At 40.7% G+C, this 19,464-nt stretch overlaps 1 long non-coding RNA gene across 1 annotated transcript in view; it reads left to right on the forward strand.

Moving 5' to 3' along the window:
• The window catches only part of LOC146766928 (uncharacterized), a 174,869-nt gene extending 160,983 nt beyond the window's left edge, over positions 1–13,886 (forward strand). The window contains exons 3-4 of the long non-coding RNA XR_014956776.1: positions 6,959–7,079; positions 7,616–13,886. This is a non-coding gene — a long non-coding RNA (uncharacterized LOC146766928). The remainder of the gene's footprint in view (positions 1–6,958; positions 7,080–7,615) is intronic.
• Positions 13,887–19,464: the final 5,578 nt, after the last annotated feature.

Consider the following 19,464-nt stretch of genomic DNA (forward strand, 5'->3'; position numbering starts at 1 on the left):
CATTAGAAAGTGTTCTGGAAGGTGTCAAGATGGCATGCTGATGTGCCTAGGCTCATTTTGATCACTAGTTAGATAAATACAGTGTTAAAATTGAACTAGTGTTTGTCATCTCTTCTACCCTAACAATTTCTTTCAAATTTTATCTGATAAATTGCATTCAATCTAGGAAATTAAGCCTGATAGTTAAACTGTAAAAATCTTAAGAATGAGAATGTTCAGCTAAGTGGCACACATAACCTATACCCAGTCCTTTGCCAATAGTACAGATTAATTATTCTTTAAGTATTTAAATATGGTCTTAGTTTGAATTTGCTGCAAAAAAATGCAGCTTGTCTTTGGGAGATTCATCAAGATGTTCTTTTTTATTGTTTCCATCACTATAGGGCAGAGTTAAGGCTGTTTGGATGGCCTCAACTGTAATTATGCTATTGCAAGCAATTTATGAAATGTTTACATGCATATAATACATTGTATATTAACTTCATTAACCCTAATGCATTTTGGATCAGGTCCAACATTGATGGGTTGCTGAATTTGTAAAATGCTTTGGGATACTTCAGATAAAAGGCACTGTGATGAAGTGGGAGTTAGTAATTACCATAAGCACGAGGAAGTGGTTATATTTGACTCTAGCCATTGACCCATAACTCTTGGAAAGAAATTGAAAACGAAATGATAGAGACTGCAGAGAAGCATCCCATCAGAAAATCTATGCAATTTTCTAGTGTCTAATCTAGCTAGCTGGTTCCAAAGGCAGAGGGTGAGACGTTTCCGTCTGGTCACAGTTAAGCAAAGTGCCGAGTGTTCCTTTTCCCAGCCTGCTCTTTGTGCTGAGCTGCAGGCTTGCCTGCGGTATGGCACAGCCTCCAGAGCAGCAGCATGGCCAGCTGCAGTGTTCTAAAGACAAACCCACTCCACAGGGTCCTCTCAGCTGCCCTGACCACCCCTGTCCCTGCTGCTCGGCATGCGACGCGCGGTGCACGACGCACAGGCTTTGTGATCAGTCACCTTGTGCTGATCCCTCCTGGCCTTCACCTTTGTGAAATTGCTCAGCTGAGTGCTGGCAAGGCTGCAGGCTGGCATGGCCAGGTAGCCAGCAGAACAGGAATGTGCCAGGCTCCACATCTCATGAAATCTGGGCATCGTCCCTTTGGCTACCGGCAGTGAAACTGGGTTAGCAAGAGGCAAGGAGAATACATCTGAGAATTTACAGCACAGCGTGTCTCACTGAGGCCAGGCTAGGAGGAATGCAGTGGTTTGGCCAAGTGTGTGCTTGTTACGGCTCGCTCCACCTCATCCCAGTTTCCTCACGAGGGAAAGCAGAGGGACAGGCACTGAGCTCTTCTCTGCAGTGACCAGTGACAGGACCCAGGGGAATGGCCTGAAGTTGTGTCAGGAAGGTTTAGGCTGGATATTAGGAAGAGGTTCTTCACCCAGAGGGTGGTTGGGCACTGCAGGCTCCCCAGGGAAGTGCTCAGGGTCCCAACCTCGCCAGAGATCACAGAGCATTTGAACAACATTCTTGGGCAAGTGGTGGAATTTTGGAGCAGAACAAGGAGCTGGGCTTTGGTCCTAGTTGAGTCCCTTCCAACCCAGGATATTCTGTGGTGTCAGTGTAAGGAGGGTAAACACAATGTGAGATAGGAAGGAAGAGAAAACTTCCCTGTGTGGTTTGTACAGTCAGCAACTACCAAGTACATCTTATCCTTTTCTTGAGATTCATATTTGGGGGTTTAAGTAATCTTTTTTTGCTTTATGAACAGAAGATTGTTCAAGTCTTGTATGTTTATATAGAAAATTCTACTGGAGGTGGTCCCAATGCTAAGTGTTAATTATGGAACATCACAATAGCATAGCCAAGAGCTCTCTGGACAGTAGGACAAACATGGAAACACAGGGATTTACATGAAAAACTGTAAAATAATCATTGTCTCTTCTATTGACAATGGATAATGGTGAAAGGAACATGGGGAAGAGGGGGTGACCTCCAAAGGCTTGAGGGGAATTTCAAGTGTAAAGTGAAACATTTTCAAGTGTAAAGTGAAACATGGTACTGAAATCAGTCTATCTCTGTAAATTCTGAAAATAAGGTCCTGGGGAGAGCTTTCGTTTTCATCCCTCTTGAAAGAATCATGCTGTCTGTGGCTCAGGAGCATGAATTCATCTGTCCTGCAGAGGGGTGTCCTTCTTCTGCCAAGTGGTGGTGGGTATCCTGGGGCTTGTAGATAGCTGTAGTGCTGTGCAGGGGCCTGAAGGCATCACAGACAAAAGGGCTGAACTTCCTCTCCATTTTCTGGCATTTAATGACTTTCCCATTGTATCAGAAATATTATTTATTGTATTTCTTATATTACTTGGTAAATATTTGTCATGGTGAGTAATCCGCATGTACATCATAGGAAAGGTCACAACAAATGTATGATTTGACAACAGAGTTATAAACCAACTCTTTCTTCTGCTGCCAGTTTTTGTGTACAAAAGCTACTTCTCACTGCTGCAGAGAGCACAGTGGAAGTCCCAGAAATGCAAATATTCTTAGTTAGAAGATGGATGTCAGAACCATCCCCATCATTTACAGGGAAGCTTTGTTTCTGGACAGAAAATGTCCTTGATGTATTTGTAAACAAAATAAAAAAACTCCTCACAGCAAGGAGTTCAAACCCTCCTCTCCCAATGAGAAAGAAGTTAACTGTGCTGTGTGGCACTAGATATAATCTGCTTACAATGAGGGCATATTTTTGCCAGTAAAGCAATTTATTTAGAAAACCAGACATATCAATCTAAGGTAATTACAAATTGCACTAGGAAAATTAAAGTAAGTACCTCAGAGGCACTTGTTGTGTAAGGAATTTTCAAATAGAAACATACTGGATGGAAAAATACAATATGTATTGTTTCTGTCCACAGTGTAGATTAGTTGCTGCATTAATATACACTAATGTACATTTATGCACTCCTGCTAATCATATCCAGAGCACTTCTGAAGTAACTAGATTCCTGTTCCAGCTAGTCCTGTTGTACAAAGCACAGCACTAATCAAGCAAGTTATCTGTGCAATTAGGGAATAGAAATCACTGGGGACGTCATGTATTATGATCTGTCTGCTCTATTTTTAAGATCCTGAAATGCAAACAGATAATAAATTGTGTTAGGGGTAAATTTTTATTATTTTATCTTGAAATTAGTGTTAGACAGGCACCCAAATGGCACTTATTGTCAGAAATTGCTGCCTTCTGTCATCCCTTCCCCCTCCCACTCCCCATGCATGACATGCTGTTGAAGCACCTAACTCTCCTTCCTTGCCAGAAAAACAAGAATGGGGCTACTGTTAGGTGCTGAGCTAGCCTAGAGACAGATGCTTTTCTCTGCCTTGCAGCACAGGGAAGGGAGGGACAGAGGAGAGAAATCAGAGGGAGTCAGGGAAGCAAATGCTCTGATCTGTGCAAAACACTCTGAAATACCCCTTCTGACAGAGATTATCTCTGAGTCTGGGGGAGGAAGGAAGGGCGGCCTTGGGCTCGGCATCAGGAACCAAGAGTTTGCTCTTTTTGTTTGATTAATCAGGATCTCTGGCAGCCTGAGCCTTGTCATTCCTTTTAGAGCTCCAAACCTGGTGTAGAATAAAGATTGTGATGGTGGCAGCCATCAGTGCAAAGGCCCACACCTTGGCTTGGGTGGCTCAGGAGACTGACAGTGCCAAAATAACTAATTTTTAAGAAGTAGGAGTTGTCTTTGCACATGGGGAGCAATCATTTATTTCACAAGTTCATATTTTGTGTAGAGTATAGGCTTGAATTTACAAAATTACTTATTGGGGCTTCTTCTGTGTTGCTATTTATATCCTCAGAAAAGTGTTGTCATAGAACCACATCTAAGTTATGTCATTTGGGAGGATGCAGCACTACACTGGTTCTGGAAATCAGTAACCAAACATGATCCATGCATGTAGGGACAGAGGAGATGTGGTCTGAACCAGGAAGAAAACTCACATAGTCAATACTTTTTCAAGCAGAATTTACTTAATGGAGAAATTTAATCAAATATCCTTTGATAAGTCTGTGCAAAGCTGTCATGGAAAGGTAGCAAACAAGACAGGAAATCTCATACCAATGTCTTAGAGGAAGATAAATGTACAAGCAGAGAAGGATCTGGCCCACAATATTTGTAAATTCAGGCTTTCTTTATCATATCACTTGTTTCCCATTAAATAATGTAAAATTCTATCAAGTGAAAGGTGACCACTAGTAGCTTTTAATCCAAATGCTGGTATGAAGATGCAGAATGTACAGAGTGAACTACTCCATCCCTCTAGGCAGGGGTGGAAATTTATAAATATGAATAATTTGGAGACTGGATACATCCCACTTGTTTTTACAGGTTAAGAAATAACCTAAATATATTTGAAGGCACTTTATTTTTTCTGAATTAGTTGCTTATCTCCAGATGATACAAGCCAAGCACGTGTGATGTCTTCTTTGAGGGGTGAAGGATTGGTGTCAGTGTGCAACAAATAGAGCTCCCAAAGAGCCAGGCCTAGGAGCTCTGAATAAAAGGCAGCTGTGAGAGGTGGACGTGGACAACAGGGATTTATCCCCAGTTGGCTCAGAGAGAAAATCCTCCTTGCACATGGGCATTGAGCAGTGCATCCCAGGGGTGCCTGCTGCCAGGTAATGTAAGGATTGCAGACAGATTGCTGCAGGAGGGAGAAGCTCTCAGTCAAAATATGGTCCTCTTGCAGCAGCTGGAGCTGAGCAAATTTATTAACTGCCAAAAAAGCAGTTGTCATGTTTGATCATCCCCTTCCACTCTTTCTTCAGCTTCCTCAATATGTGGGTATTTAGATATTTTGGTTTTTCCAGGGTGTTTGAATAAAAGAGGTCTGTTTTTTTCAGGCTTTCAGCAGCAGATAAATCAATAGTTGTAGTCCTGAGGGGCAAGGGGATGACACTGCCAGCCAGCCACGGGGTTTTAGCAACAGCCCGTGGAAATCATTGAGAAAGGTAAAACACATTCAGGCTGCACAGAAAGGGAAAATTGAGCAAAGAAACTAAACTGAGCAAAGTTAGTGGAAACCAAAAAGGAGTAAGGGCTGCAGATGTTGGGCAGATAGAACAAGACAAACTATGCTGTGTGCTCAGTGCTTCTTTCTCTCCATATTACTCGTGTCGCTGATCTTTGGAATTTTATGGGACGTTTGCATTTCATTTTCTTAGAAGGTTACTTTCAAAATTAAAATCCTGGGATTTGTTCAAGTGAAAGGAAATAAATTTATTAATGCTTTTGCAATATTGTGGTGGTTTTGCTATTGGGGTGCTATAATTTATAATTGGTTGCTTTTCTTGGTATCTCTTCATTGTTTGAAGTTAATTAAATGGAAAATTCAAATTGCAAATATTAATCTGAATTACAGATGTTTTGAAAAGAGAAAAGACTTCCACTTTCCACCCACAGACATTATAGGAGGAATACCTTGTTTTGGAGAGAGGGAAATTAAAAAAAAAAAAAAAAAAAAAAAAAAAAAAACAAACAAAAAAAAACCCCACAAAACCAAAACAACCAAATAAAGCAAAAGCATGCATAAAAAAAGTAAACATACCAAGGCCAACTGAACCCCCAAAAAATAAACCCACACCCTCCAGAGGGTTTTTGGACGGTGTACCCTGAGGGCCTGGCTCAGTGAAGTGCTGCAGCACTGCTTGGTTTCCAGGAGTGGTGCCTCTTTCAGCATCAATAACCAAGCACTTAGAGCACTGATCAGGCAACTCGCTCTTTGGAGACAAGATTAGCTTCAGCTGATCATATCTGTAGTAGTTTCTGTCTCCTTCAGAGCTTTCTCCCCTCCCTTGAACAGAGAACAAAAATAATGTGTTTTTATACCCCTGTGGAAAATGGATTTGGGCTTCTCTGGACATGCTACCCTGCTGTTTGTGTAGGACCTGCTTGCAGATGGAGTAACAACAGTGCCTTTGTGTATGCTTTTCTAGTCATCAGTGTCTTTTCTCTTAATTTAAAAAGGGGGTGAGGAGTTTTTAATAACTCAATTTTAAAAAATTACTTTATGAAACATCTACCATTCAGTGGTGCTTCATTATACAGTTCGGTATGCCCCTATAAAACTCAGTGCCAAAGCAAAAAACGGGATGAAAAAATCCTTTCAGTCCAGAAGCACAGCTGGGCTGCAGCGCTGGTGCCTTGCAGAGAATCTGAGCTCTCTGGAATACACACTTGAATTGTCACCTAGTCCCAAATACATGCCTTGGATGTGAGCCTCAACCTCCATGGGATGGGATAAACTTGGTAATTTTGGGTGAGAACATGGTGCCATCTGAGTGCTCGTCTGGGCAGCACCTGCTCTGTCAAGGGGATTGTGTAAAATCCATCTGGATTTTGGTGACTCCAGTGTTCCAGTTCTCTGTCACAACATCAGGGCACATTCAGGTCCTCTGGGTCTTATTTTTGTTAATAGAATAACTTCTCTTCACCTTTAATCTTCTTCCCACATCTCTTCCTCCAGTTACCAGGTGAAAAGCCGAGGCTAATGAAGCATCCTTTTCCATGCTGGGCCCTCACTGGTGTCTGTAGGTTGTGGTTTTAATGGGCAGGGTGACAGAAGATAGAGACCAGGGGTGGGGTTCAGTGCCCAAGTTTACCCCAGGATCACTATCAGTGTACTGCTAGTTAAAAAAAAAATCTAACAAAGGGGCTTTTTTTTTTGAGTAGCTGACAGCAACCTATTTTTGCCCAAAAAAAAAAAATCAGTTCAGGCAATGGAGTCAGATGAAGAAAATGGAAGTTTACAGGTGCCATGGCTAAGTAAGTGCATTACAAGCAATGTGAATCCCCATGATCAAAGCCATGGAATATAATTGTGGCTAATGCTCCTACAACAGCTTGTATGCAGAAGGACAGCAATTTTAAAGTTTTGAGACACTTGAATATGTGACTTTTGTCCCTATAGTTGCTGAAGTTGTCTGTCTTATTTCTTGGATCCTCCCTGTACAACACTTCTGAACGAGCATCAGAGGATTTGGAAGGCAATGCAAAATGACATTGGAGATACCAGCCCTAAACAAAGACAGGTGAATGTATGATAGACACCAAAAGGTCAAATTCTGCACTGACATTTACCAAGATGTCTCTGTAGGTCTTGATATTTTTTTCTATTATCCCCATGCTTACATTTTATATTCATGTTGACTAGATTCTGCAGTTCTCACCTCCAAGCACACCTCTTATTTTAACCACCTCTTTCTACCTGTTCTTCTCTATGTGTGCCCATATCTTAAAATAATTGCTATGTATGTAATTGTATGCAATTTATATAAAGGTATTTTACTTGTTTTACTGAAAGGCAAACCATAGAAGCAAAAGTAGATAGTCTTGTAAGTCTCACGTTATGGCCCTTTGTGGATGCCATGAATTTAAAAGAGGTTCTATCCCATTTTTTCATGGTAGCTAGAGAAAACCAAGATATTAGCTGCAAAATAACCAGAAGACCAAGCTTATCCTTAAATGAAGAATTTGTGAAGGCCAGACAATAGTTGGTCTGAATCCTGAACTTTGCTCTTTGGATTTCTGAATGCATCAGTAACAGATTTCTCATTACTGCCTGCAGATCATGGGATATGACAGCTTTGAGGGTCTCCAAGTCCACTGTGGTCTCATACAAACTGTAATTTAAAAGGTGGTGTTTGAAGAACTTAAGGACGACAAAGTTAAGGTCTAATTTGTTTGGAAATGCTCAAGTTCCTTGTGCCCCCTCAGTTCAACATCCTTGTTCATGCTCTAAAATACACTGTTTCAAGTACTTGATAATTTATATCAATGTGCCGCTTCTCTTTCTTTCTGAATTTGAGTACCTGCCATGGGTTATAAAAGGATCTTGCAAAATAGAAGGGATTTTTAAAACTGTGCTGTTTAAGGTTGTGGAGGGGCACTCACCTTGTCAAAGCTTCCTCAGTGATGGGCAATTGCTTAACAGGATCTTTTGTACAGGCAGTGTGTTGGAAACATTACTGTCACCTCGTGTATCTTCCCTTAAGTTAAATCAGAAGGACCTATCTGGCCATTAAAATGTAGTACCTAAAAAATGGTGTGAACTGCTTGTGAAGTTCCATGTGAAACAACTTTAGTTAAAGGTATTTCTGAGCTTTCTTTCTTCTATTGTAAGCTCTAAGCCCTTATCCTCAACCAGAATATGATTGCAAATTAAATGTATTCATAAATGCTGCAAGACAGGACAATGCAAGACAAGAGAATGGAGTCAGAATAATCCTGTGGTAGTTGCACCACTCATAGCAAGAAACTCAAATTTTCTTTTCTTTGTTTTCTACCCTTTTGTACATTAGTTGCTTCATCAGCAAAAATCTGGGTCACACGAGGTTGGTGTTCATGGGGTTTTTAAAAACATTCCAGAGTTAGCAGAGCCACAGAAACATGAGGCATTCTTCTTGTAGTAATATTGCTAATCATAAAATGATGTGTGATGAAGTGCAAATTAAGCAGTAAAACAAAACAACTGAGTGAATAAAAAGATCATTAAACTGAACATAAGGTGATATTAGGAGCATAAAACTGCTGAGAAACAAGTTTATATCAGAGTAACAAATAGGTTCTCTAATCTGAGATCTGTATCTCTCAGTTTGTACTCAAAAAGCACTTCCTCTCTTTTAAGGGAAACGGGTCTTTAGGTACTCAGAATGCAGGAGCAAGTTTCCCTTCTTGTCAGTCTGCATGAGCAGAACATGATTGGGAAAGAGATTACAAAGAAATAAAAGGATATTTGAAGTGTCAGTGATGACAAAGTATGATCCAATTCTGCTGCTGGTCTTTTTAAGTAGAGTGGTAAAACTGCATTTTTATGTAAAGTGACTTTCCCCTTTTGGTTCATCTCCCTTTTTAAAGTGCATATGGAGAATAACTCGTTCCACTGCTGTTGCCTCCTTTCACGGGTGAGTTTTGATCAGAACTAAGCTTTTGATGTCAGGTACCGTTTATTCTATTTCATTGGAAATAGTTACGTGATCTCAGTCAAAGAGCAAGGGCTTTGCTCATCCTCCATCTGCAGCCTCCTTTTAGGATTAGCCCTGGGCGCTCACCAGTCACATCTCTGAACTGCTGCATCCCAACACGCTTTTTGTTTCACCTGTGAATTGTGTAAGTGCAAACCTTTGTGTACCTAGAGCACGTCTGTAGTTTTGTCTGCTACTTCAGTGGATTCTTTGTGCCATTCCCACTTGCCTATATTTTTTTTCTTTTTTTGTACAGTGCAGCTTGCTTCACTTGCAATGCACTGCAGGTCGTGTGTGTTTGCTGCTGGATGAGAAAGACAACTTTTCTCTAATTTTAGTTTTCCATGACTCCATGTCATTCTTAAATAAGACTTTATTTGGCATGGCACTGTGTTTATTGTACAAGGAAGAATAGGACAGGTAACTCTTTTTAAAATTAGAAATAACCAAGTGTAGTATAGAAAAGAAAAAAATGCAGGTTTGTTTAGGTACTTCAGTGAAACCAGCAGTAGACTTTCCCACTGATAACATATCAAATGTAAAAGTTGTGAACCTGTATATTAGAGGAAAAAATGTATTTTAGATTTTAGGTCACTAAAAATATTATTGGCAAGGGCTAGATCTGCAATCAAAAGGTACTATAGTCTTGGTGAGGGAAGCAGAATTACAAACCTCAAGTAGCTGAGCATAACTGCAAACCAGATGCTACAGCACACTTCTGATCTAACCACTGAGCCAACATCCACATTGGAAATGGAAATAGTTTTCAGGAGAGGAATGAGGTTCATCCATTGTCTCAGAATAAATACAGTTGTCTTTGATTTTCTCCCTCATTGTCCTCAACCTGTGAACTTATATATATGAGGGACAGACTTTTTCTGTGTGTAGAGAAGAAAGGCTTATTGCTGGCTTCTCTAAATTGGAAGCTTCTGTCTGTAACAATTTCACCAACAATGGGGATGTTTATTGAGTGGAAACTCACTAGAGGTTGGGCATTTCAATTAGAGAACATCACTCCTTGCCAGAGCCTACCATAGCAGATGTCTCATTTTCTAATACAGTACTGAATTCTTCCTGACATTTAAATTTTCATCATGGCAATGCTGTTCTGCAGATATGGAGGCAAAGTAAATTAATCTGCTGTGCTTTAAGGGGAGGAGAAAGGGTTTGAGTCTCTGTGCATGTGTGTCTGAAGAATATGGTGTGACAAATAGCAAAACTCTTGATGGCTTTGTTACGGCTGTTGTTTGTTTTTTAAGTAGTAGAAAAGTACTTCAGAAAAGTATTCTGAAGACATATGGAAATGTAAAACAGTCTAAGAAATGAGAAGTATCTGATGGGATATGTGATGAAAAGCAGGTGTACTGTGTGGGAGGGCAATGGAATAGCCTCCAGGACTTTATTTGTAAGAATGTCCTTTATCTCAGTCTTCCTCCAGCAGACGTGTGGCAAAACTGGCTTTTCAAAAGTGGATCAAAGAATGCTACCAATACATTCTTCTCATCTCCCATTTATCCTTCCATGTCTGTCATACAACCCATTTATTTTAGACTCCAAGGAAAGTGACGAAATTAAATTTTCTGCCAACTTGATTTCAATGCCCTCTTCCTTTGTTTCAGATTAATTGGTGCACAGTGTGATGTTCTTAAATAAGCTTTTATCTAATGCAGTGGAAGTGATGGAGAGGCAGGGGGATACCTGACAGTGACAGTACAACTGCTCCCTTATAGGAGTCCTGTGGCTTTTCAGATCTGACTCGGGGTCTTCAGCTTCTCTTCAGTAAATCACTGATGGTCCCAAGACCAAAGAATTTCAGTGGGTGTAGGCACAGAAACATCATAGTGCTTCGTACTAAAATTTACCCAAGGCATCAGAAAGAAAAACTTGCCCAGTACTACTTAGGTGCCTTGTGCACCTTTAAGGTTATTTCTCTTGTCATGGGCGTGCTGAGATGGATGATCTTGCAAATGACTTGAGACCTTGGTTGTCCTTTCCTGAAGCTATTCAAACACCTCCTAAATTTTCCCACTCAGATAATTTTTTTAATGGAAGTATGTTAGAAAGGAATTGACTTCTGTTTACTTGAAGGGGAAGAGGAGCAGCCATTAGTTGGGCATTTCCCTCAAAAAGGGAACAGTCTCTTTTTCAAAATCACAGTTAAAGCAGCCTTGCTTTTATTAGATTTTTTTTTTTTTTTTTTTTTGCAAAATCTCAGTTACCGTGTCTCTAGGAGGAACAATGACAGCAAGAGAGGTGGAGAAAGGGGAAAGTAATGATGAGAGAACAGCTAGAAATTAGGGCTCACAGAAATGTGGGAGATCAGGCTCATCCAGGTCTGCCTTTGGACCCATCTCTGTTCTCACTGAAATCAGTGGCATGGCTCCCACTTCCAGCAAAGGCATGGGAAGGAATGCTGAGCCCACAGTGCTGTTTTCTTAGGATACATGTTTTGGAGATGAAGAGAAATGGAAAATCATCAAACGCTCTGTCAGCAATTGCATAATTGACTGTTTGCTGCAGTGTGATAGCTGCAGATAAGAGCATGGGGTTCAGCTCCCTGTAGGTCCACCCCTGCCCTTCTGCACACCTCCTGGTAAAGATGTGGGACAGACTTCCCAAGACAGATGTGCTAAAAGAAACAGAACAACTGGAATCGTTTATATCCATTGGTTTTATGAATGATATATTGGAAAGAGAATTAAATACCAACAGGAGTCCAAGTGTGAAGCCTGCATTGTTTCTGTTCCAAGCTCGCAGATGGATAATTCACTATGCAAGAGATTTTCATGACCAACATTTCAAGCAATCCTGTTTGCCTTGGACCAGCTTCCTTTAAAAAGAGAAAAAAAAAATCTTAATTTTTTGTATCTGGAAGTTTTGATTTCTTTTGGATAGAGTGTAAAGAAAGGAAGCAAAGAAAAAAGCTGCCTGAGGAATTTTTTCCCCCACTCCTTAAGTGACTGAGAGAACACAGGAGCCTTTGTTAAATTCAGTTAAACTGGAAAGTGGCAAGTAAAGGTTGGATGGCAATGAGTCTTTCATAAATGTGTGCTATGCTATGAAAGTCAGTGCCACAAGATTTCATTCTAGCTAGAAATTTAATAAAAACCATGAAAGTGGTTGAAGTATTAATAATATTTTAAATACTTTTTCAAAATAGAAAGCTTTAAAGGACATCTGAGCCTTTGTGCCATAAGCTCTTTCTTAGACCGCAGTGAAAGAACTTCTTGAATCATCCTTACTTCTCCCTTCCCTTCCTCTATTGCTTCCATCAGTGGCTGTTGTCCAGCTTGCATCCTGATTCACCAAACTCCACACCAGAATACTCTGGGTTTTCCCACTTTGGACAAACTGAGCCTGCTCATTGTGACCAGCAGTCTCAAATGCATTGCTCCAGGAGCCAGTGTTACGTATTATTCTGCTTGCCAAGCAACAAGCTGTGAGTTAATGCTCCTGGGTGCCCACCCTCCTGTTTTTGTCTGATTCCTGCTTGTGTTTAGCAGACAGCAGAGTGCTGGTGATATTGGTACAATTCCCTGTGCTGAGTTACAGTAACCATCCAGAATCCTTCCTTGCTAAAAGGATTCTACCTTAGCAAGCTTGCTGATGCCCTCCTCATTTTATTGGGCACAATTCCCTCCTGTAATTGGGCAAATGAGCCTTCCTAAGGCACAGTGCCTCGCCTAGTGCTTAAGTGCCTGTGGAGCTGACGAGGATTTCTCATGTACATGTTCAATATCTGCATGCATGCACGAGTGCATGCTGCTTTTTAGATCTTAAAAATGCAAGCCCACTCTGGGGAACATTTTCCTTTCTCCCAGAGGGAAGCTTTTAAATATCTGTATTTAAATAAACGTAAAAACCCCTGCTAATTAGTTCGCAGTAATAAGTTTTACATGTTTGTTTTCTCACCCATGTCCACTTAACATTGTGGATAATGAAGACAGGTGATAGAGCAGCACTAAAATTTCTCTCTAATCAACTCCAAGATGAGGTGTATGATGGCAAGAGTGAGACAAAGCAATGGTGTAAGATACCTTAAGCATCTTTTGCCTCAAATTGCAAATGTTGTTTCAACAGAAAAGCAAATATTTTGCCCTCTATTTTGTCCCACAGTCATCACTGCTAAAGTTGAGAGGTTGCTTGCCCCTTTCAACTGCAATCTCCACATGTGAAAATGCAACATTGCTATGGTAACAAGCTGCTTCTCCCATCCATAAAAATAAAGGGCCAGCTTTTCTTCCCCAGTGATACCACCTTATGTTTAACTGCCTTGAGCAGTGCAGACAGGGGCAATCCTTGTTACAACAGCTGGTTCTTCTTGGTCAAGCAAATTAAAAAACTACCCGAGGAAGCTGACTGTGATGGACCCAATCATAAACCCTTACCTCTGACTGATATTTAGTGCTCTAAACAAATGGATAAGTGTCCCTCTAGCCCTCCTTCCCTGCAAGATGCAGAGCACTCATGTTGGTTTCTTATTTGGAATAATACATGGTGTTGAATTCCAAGAGTTTTGTTTGTTTTTTAAAATGAGGTTTCAATCCAGAGTGCTTTAGGTGAGACACAGTCTGGTAACAAGTACCAGGGACTGCCTTCTAGGACACTTCAGAGACACTTCAGGAGAAGAGGTAAACTGCAGTAATTACAAAAATGTACACAGTCCTCTGGCTTAAGAGATCATTGCATTGTGTCTTCTGCTAGGATTCCTGGGCACCTCTTGCCAGCCTTCCTACTGCTGTACCCAAATGCCTCTCACGTGTCCTGCTGAAGGACAATGCTGTTCTCAACATGCAGCTGAAAAATGAAATGGAGAATGGGAAGGAAGAGCATTTTTACTCAAATGTATATTCATGTTTTAGAGCAGCCTGCGCTAGAAATTATAGGTAATTTCTAGCACAGATAATTCACAGGTTGTTGAGTTTAGTCAAAGGTGTGGAGCTGAAAATCCAAGTGTTAGTGATCACACCTCTAAGTACCTGAATGTATTAAGCTGGGGAGAAGGATGGCAGGATCTGTGCTGAAGTGAACTGCCACAATAGCCCAAGAAACTGATCCCACAGTAGTGAGATGGGCAAGAAATGCAAATTGTCATCCTAGTGTTCCATTTTCCTTATTCTGAAATGCTCTCTAGTTATTCCCTCTGTTACTCAGGTGAAATTGGGTACAGCAGGCTTAAAACTTGGTCTCCCCAGCAGAGATACTATTTGGGAGAAGAATGGTTTGGAAATGTTGTCTGGAGCGACAATACTTTGGTACTTGAGTGTACATCAACATCTATTGGAATCTGTATGTATTTATCTTAAAACAGAAACAATGTACAGACATCTAGAGCCTGAGACAGACTCTACAAAACTAAATAATTACACTTAATGCTAAATATTCCCTGCATAAAACAAAACAATTATACTTAATGCTAAATATTCCCTGCAGGGCCTGCCACTGTGGAAAAATGTAAAGAATTTATACTGATGAAGTGCACCAGAGTGTTCCAGTAATGTTTCAAAATGCATCCAGAACGTTGCCAATGTGTCCGTATGTCACAGCAAAAGCTGATCCTTCCTGAGGTCTGAGGGCGTGAAGCCATGTTTACTCATTGGCTAATAACAGGCTTCAGCCACTGACAAGTCAGCCCACTGATACACAGCATGAGGTGGTAGCTGTTACTGCAAATGGACAAAAAAATATAGGTTTAAATAACTTGTATGGCTTTTTGTGCACTCGGCGTACAAGCATCATCTTGTGCGAAGGTTATTCGGGGCCATTCCAGCCTTTTCTGTACTTTGCTTAATTGGAGTCCAAAAGCATTTGATAGATAAAAAGATGCTTCTGCAAGCACATTTGAATTGAGGTCTTTGAGATTTCAGGGAATTTTCTCCTGCCCGTACCGGTTCATAAGACAAGGCACCTGGGGAGCGCTTTTCATTCCTGCAGCCACAGCTCGTGGGCTTGCTCAGTGGTGGGAGCCCGGCTCAGACAGTGTCTCCGTGTTCTGCACAGCTCCCTTTGAAGCACTGATGTGATGCCATTGCGGGGTGATGGCAGTCCTTAGGAAGCCTATACTCCCACCCCTTTTAAGAGACCAAAGGAAATAATTGGTTTGTAATGGCTGCCGACAGGGCAAACACTGTGAGAGGGCTGTTATGTGTTTCTCTGCTAAGTGATCGCTCCATCACTCCTTTTCCCATTCTGAACACACCCGGGGCAGCTTCCAGTACTCCTCCAAGGAGCCCCTCTGCGTGTGCCCTGCTCAGGCTGAGAGAGACAATTTCACTGCTAAAAACCTGTGGCTGCAGCACTGCAGTGTGTGATGTGGGTCCTCACTTAGTGTGTCTGATCTGTGCATCTCTTCTGCACTGACTGAGGGATTGGCAATTGATTCTTAATTGTTAATGCTGTTGGAAGGCTTTCTTTTCAATGATTGTTCAAGTGTAAAAGTCCACCAAACACCATCTTTTCTCAGTGTGTTTTAAATAATATCAGTTACTTTCTTCTTTCTCCCTCCTTGCTCTCTTACCTTGCTCAGTAAAAGCTTTTTCTCTAGCAGTCAACACTGAAGCAATGTATCTAAGTATAATTTCTGCCTTTAAATGTGACAAATCATTAAATAAAACTACTCCTACTGCATGTGCTACTTCCTGGGACTCTACCATCATTATCAGGGTGGAGTATAATTGCCTTTTTTTTTCCCCCCTGAGGAGGGAAGGAGGCATGCAGAAGTTTGATCAAATACTGTAAGATTTCAGTGCTTGTTCTTGGTGTCCTCAATTCCATCACCCTGTAAAATTAGTCCTCTTCTACACCTTCTTTGGATTTTTTTCTCTCCCTTGCTATTTTTGGTTTTGTTTTGGTTGGTTATTTTTTTCCTTTTTGCAGTAGTGGCAATATCTGTAAAATGACCCAGCAGTATAAACTGCTTGAAAGCTCTCAATCTTCATAGATCAGTCTTGAGAATTTGCGATGAATTTTATCACCCTTTAAATGAAAATGTTCTTCACTTCTACATGTTTCCTGTTCTTTTTGAAGTTTCAGTGTGAAACCCCAACAGACCTCCGTGGGTGAATTCAGGCCGAGTACAATGGGTAGAGGGGTGTGTTTATCTTGGAACATTTCTCACTGTGGAGGAGAAGAGAAACGAAAAGGCAGAATGACCTTTCCAATCCTGTCTTGGGCTTTACTTCTTGGAGACAGAATGAAAAAAAGAGAAAAAGACATCTAGGTTTGCCAAAGAGCATTATTAGAATGAAAATAGGCAAAACTCAATAGACAAATTACCTTCCTGTAACTAGTCAGCTAAAGGTGTAGACTTAGATTAAATCATGCTTCTCTTAGGGCAGCAGCATCATTTGTGACAGCACAAAGTAATTTTACTGTTTAGATCATTTCATTGAAAATAGAGGGGGTTTGAGACAATATGCAAAGTTCTGGGGCCCCCCTTGTGCTTCTGGGGCTGTGGCTTTTTGCCTGGGGGTCCTGTTCCTCTGCTGTAGAAGCACAGAACTGTGCAATTTCCTCTCCCTACCTGGGACTGCTGCATTAAAACACAAAAGGGAAGAAAAGATAATGAGCCTTTTTTCAATTTATATCTGAGGGGTGTGGAAGGTGTAGCAGAAGATAAATGCAAAATCAGGCTTCTTGTCCATATAAAACAAGTAATAATTTATGCACTTTTAACTGGGTGCAGCTCATTACACAGCAGTAAATGTTGATGCCAATATCTTACAGCTGGCTTGCATTTGAAAGCCCTGCACGTTTAATTGTAGGGCACCATTTAGAAGGGAAACTCTCCTCAAAGACCACACAGGCATTACTGGAAAGGATATTGTGGTGTGGGAGAGATCCAGTGGTAGGCATCCAATGGTTTGCTTCTACCTGAACTTAATGGATGGTAATGCATCTTTTATGTCATGCATAATGATAAATTTACTGCGCTAATAGGTCCATATGCCATAAGAATAGACCGCTGCTCCAGTAAGTTCCTCTCTTCTATGAAAAATTGCTGGTGTACTGAGAAGAGGTTGACAGATAAATTGCTGGATGCTACCATCTTTGGTACAGCAATGAACTATGTCTCCAGTGAAAACTATTAAATCAAAGTCGGTTAATGAAAGAAGGAGGGGAAAACAAGAAATTAGGCAAGGAAGAGAATCACTTCAATTCTCTTAAGTAAACATACATAGAATAGGACTGATACAGAGAAGGGCTCTGCTGGACTGCTGAGCTACAAAGCAATACTTCAAACTATTCAAATATTTACTTCTAATAATACATTTCCAAGGCAATTGCTAATCCTTTATTTTTCTTATTACCTCAGCATTCAAAAAATGTGTTCAACTATCTATTCAAAATATATTGAACTATCAATCAAAAGATATTCAAATTGTTTGTCTTTTTTTACAAATTTAGAATTACTTGTAAGAAATCTATGCCATACCTAAGATCTCTGCAAGTCCCTCCTTTCTCTCCCCCATTTCCCTTTCTCCCTCTTACTCTCATCCTTCCTTTTACTTTAATTCCCAGCAAGCAGTATGACTTCAGCTTAGTGGCAACAGGGAAATACATTCCAGAAGAAGCTACAATCACCTCTTGAGACCCTAAATACAGATGGTCTCTCTTAAAATGGGGCAGTAGTGCAGCTGCAGGACAGTGCTGGCAAACAGGTGTGTTTATCTTTTGAAGGCAAATCTCCATTGAGTAGGTGAAGGACCTCTGTAAGAGACACCAGGAGATCTTCTGCTGTGGAAGGATCTTAAGTGCATCATTAACACCCATTAGTTTGGCTTAACTTTAGCTGAAATATTTTAATGTAAAGTAAAGGTAATGTTTCTTATTGGAGATCTCTTCAGCAGTGAGAAAAGCATAGAAAAAAAAATTAACATTGCCATTTTCAGCAGATTGTCACAAATTTGGGCCAAGTGGAACTGTGTCAGCTGATCCTGCTGGAGGTCGTGGCTTAGGCCTTTTCACAATGGGACTGGATGAAGAATAGATGACATTTGTCCAGAATCAAAAATAAACACAATTATCATCATCATTACAGTCTTATTGTTTGCTGCAGGAAAGAGTGAATGTCACAACTGTGGGGGTTTTGTAAGGGTTATTATTAGCTCTTGACCCTGAAAACATGTGCCAGAACTCTGCTAAAAAGAACAAAAAAGGACATTTTATTTGAAAGAAATTCATCCTCCTTAAGCAAAATAAAAGCATGAATTTAACACTCAGCTATCATCTTTGAAAAGGCACATTAGAATTTCTTCTCTGTGAATAACGAGAGAAAATGGACAATTGTGAGCCAATTTGTGCTCTAGGGGCTTAAAATCATCTCTGCCAGTCTCATAGAAAAAAAAATCCAATTAACTCCAGTAAGCACTGGGTCAGGCCCATATTTTGTAGGATATCTTGCTAGTAGAGCCTATCCCAACAGTTCCAAACTCATGGGGCAAAACAATTATCAGTGTCAGGCTGCAGTCTACAAGGGCTGCATATGCTTGCATCAAAACTCAGTGTGATCCCCCCTTTACTACCGCTGAAATATATGTCAGCTATCATTGTGCTCCATTCCTGCACTTTTGATGAAAGGATTATATAAAGTGAAGCTGTTTGAAAATACACATATGGTACTTGAAGGATTTCAGATTTTTAATTATTAGTTTATCTATTAGTTTATCATGCTTTATGAGTAACAGACGGAAAAGTTGTGGTTAGGGCTGTGTGCATCTTGGTTTTCCTTTCAAAGCAACTTCAGACAATGCTCTTGTACTGCATTAGCACTGCTGATTCCTTCTCTGCTGGGGCCCAGGAAATGAAACCTTAAACAGGCTCAAGGGCTGCTAAACCAGTAACCCAAATGTCTTCATTGATTGGAGACCTCTGCAAGCAGAATGAGCAGATTTATTATTTCTCCATTGCTATTGACATGGAGGTAGGTAGTAGGGCTACAACACAAAAGCTCCAATATGAACAGATTTTTGGAGGCAGACCCAGCTCATAGTGATGATGAGTAAAAGCTTTTTGAGTTGCAGGACTCGGACTCCTGAGTAAGCTCTAACCCCTAAGTACCAAAATAAATGATTTAGTGGCCATAGTGTGAAGCCACCTCACATTCCTCTTTGGGTTTGAAGCCACCTCACATTTCCTCTTCGGGTTTGAAGCCACCTCACATTTCCTCTTTGGGTTTGAAGCCTGTTTCATGAGCCCTATTTCCAGTGACTGTGGCAGTGGAATTAACATGTAAGGAAAAAAGCAAATGTAAAAGTGACTGTAAGAGTTTGTGATACAGAGGTTGCACCCAGATAATTGTGAACAGCAGAGAGGCTGGAGGCTATGTCAACACAGGACATTTATTGGTTTGCAATTCTGGTCTCAGTAGCTTGCTCTTTCAGTGCTCAGGCTTCCTTAGTTGGCTCCACCACACATTTACTCTTTGCTCTTCCATCCTTTGCCCCAACCTTTT

This window comes from Lonchura striata, chromosome 7 (genome assembly GCF_050655825.1).
Source record: "Lonchura striata isolate lonStrDom1 chromosome 7, ASM5065582v1, whole genome shotgun sequence".
Classification (NCBI taxonomy): domain Eukaryota; kingdom Metazoa; phylum Chordata; class Aves; order Passeriformes; family Estrildidae; genus Lonchura; species Lonchura striata.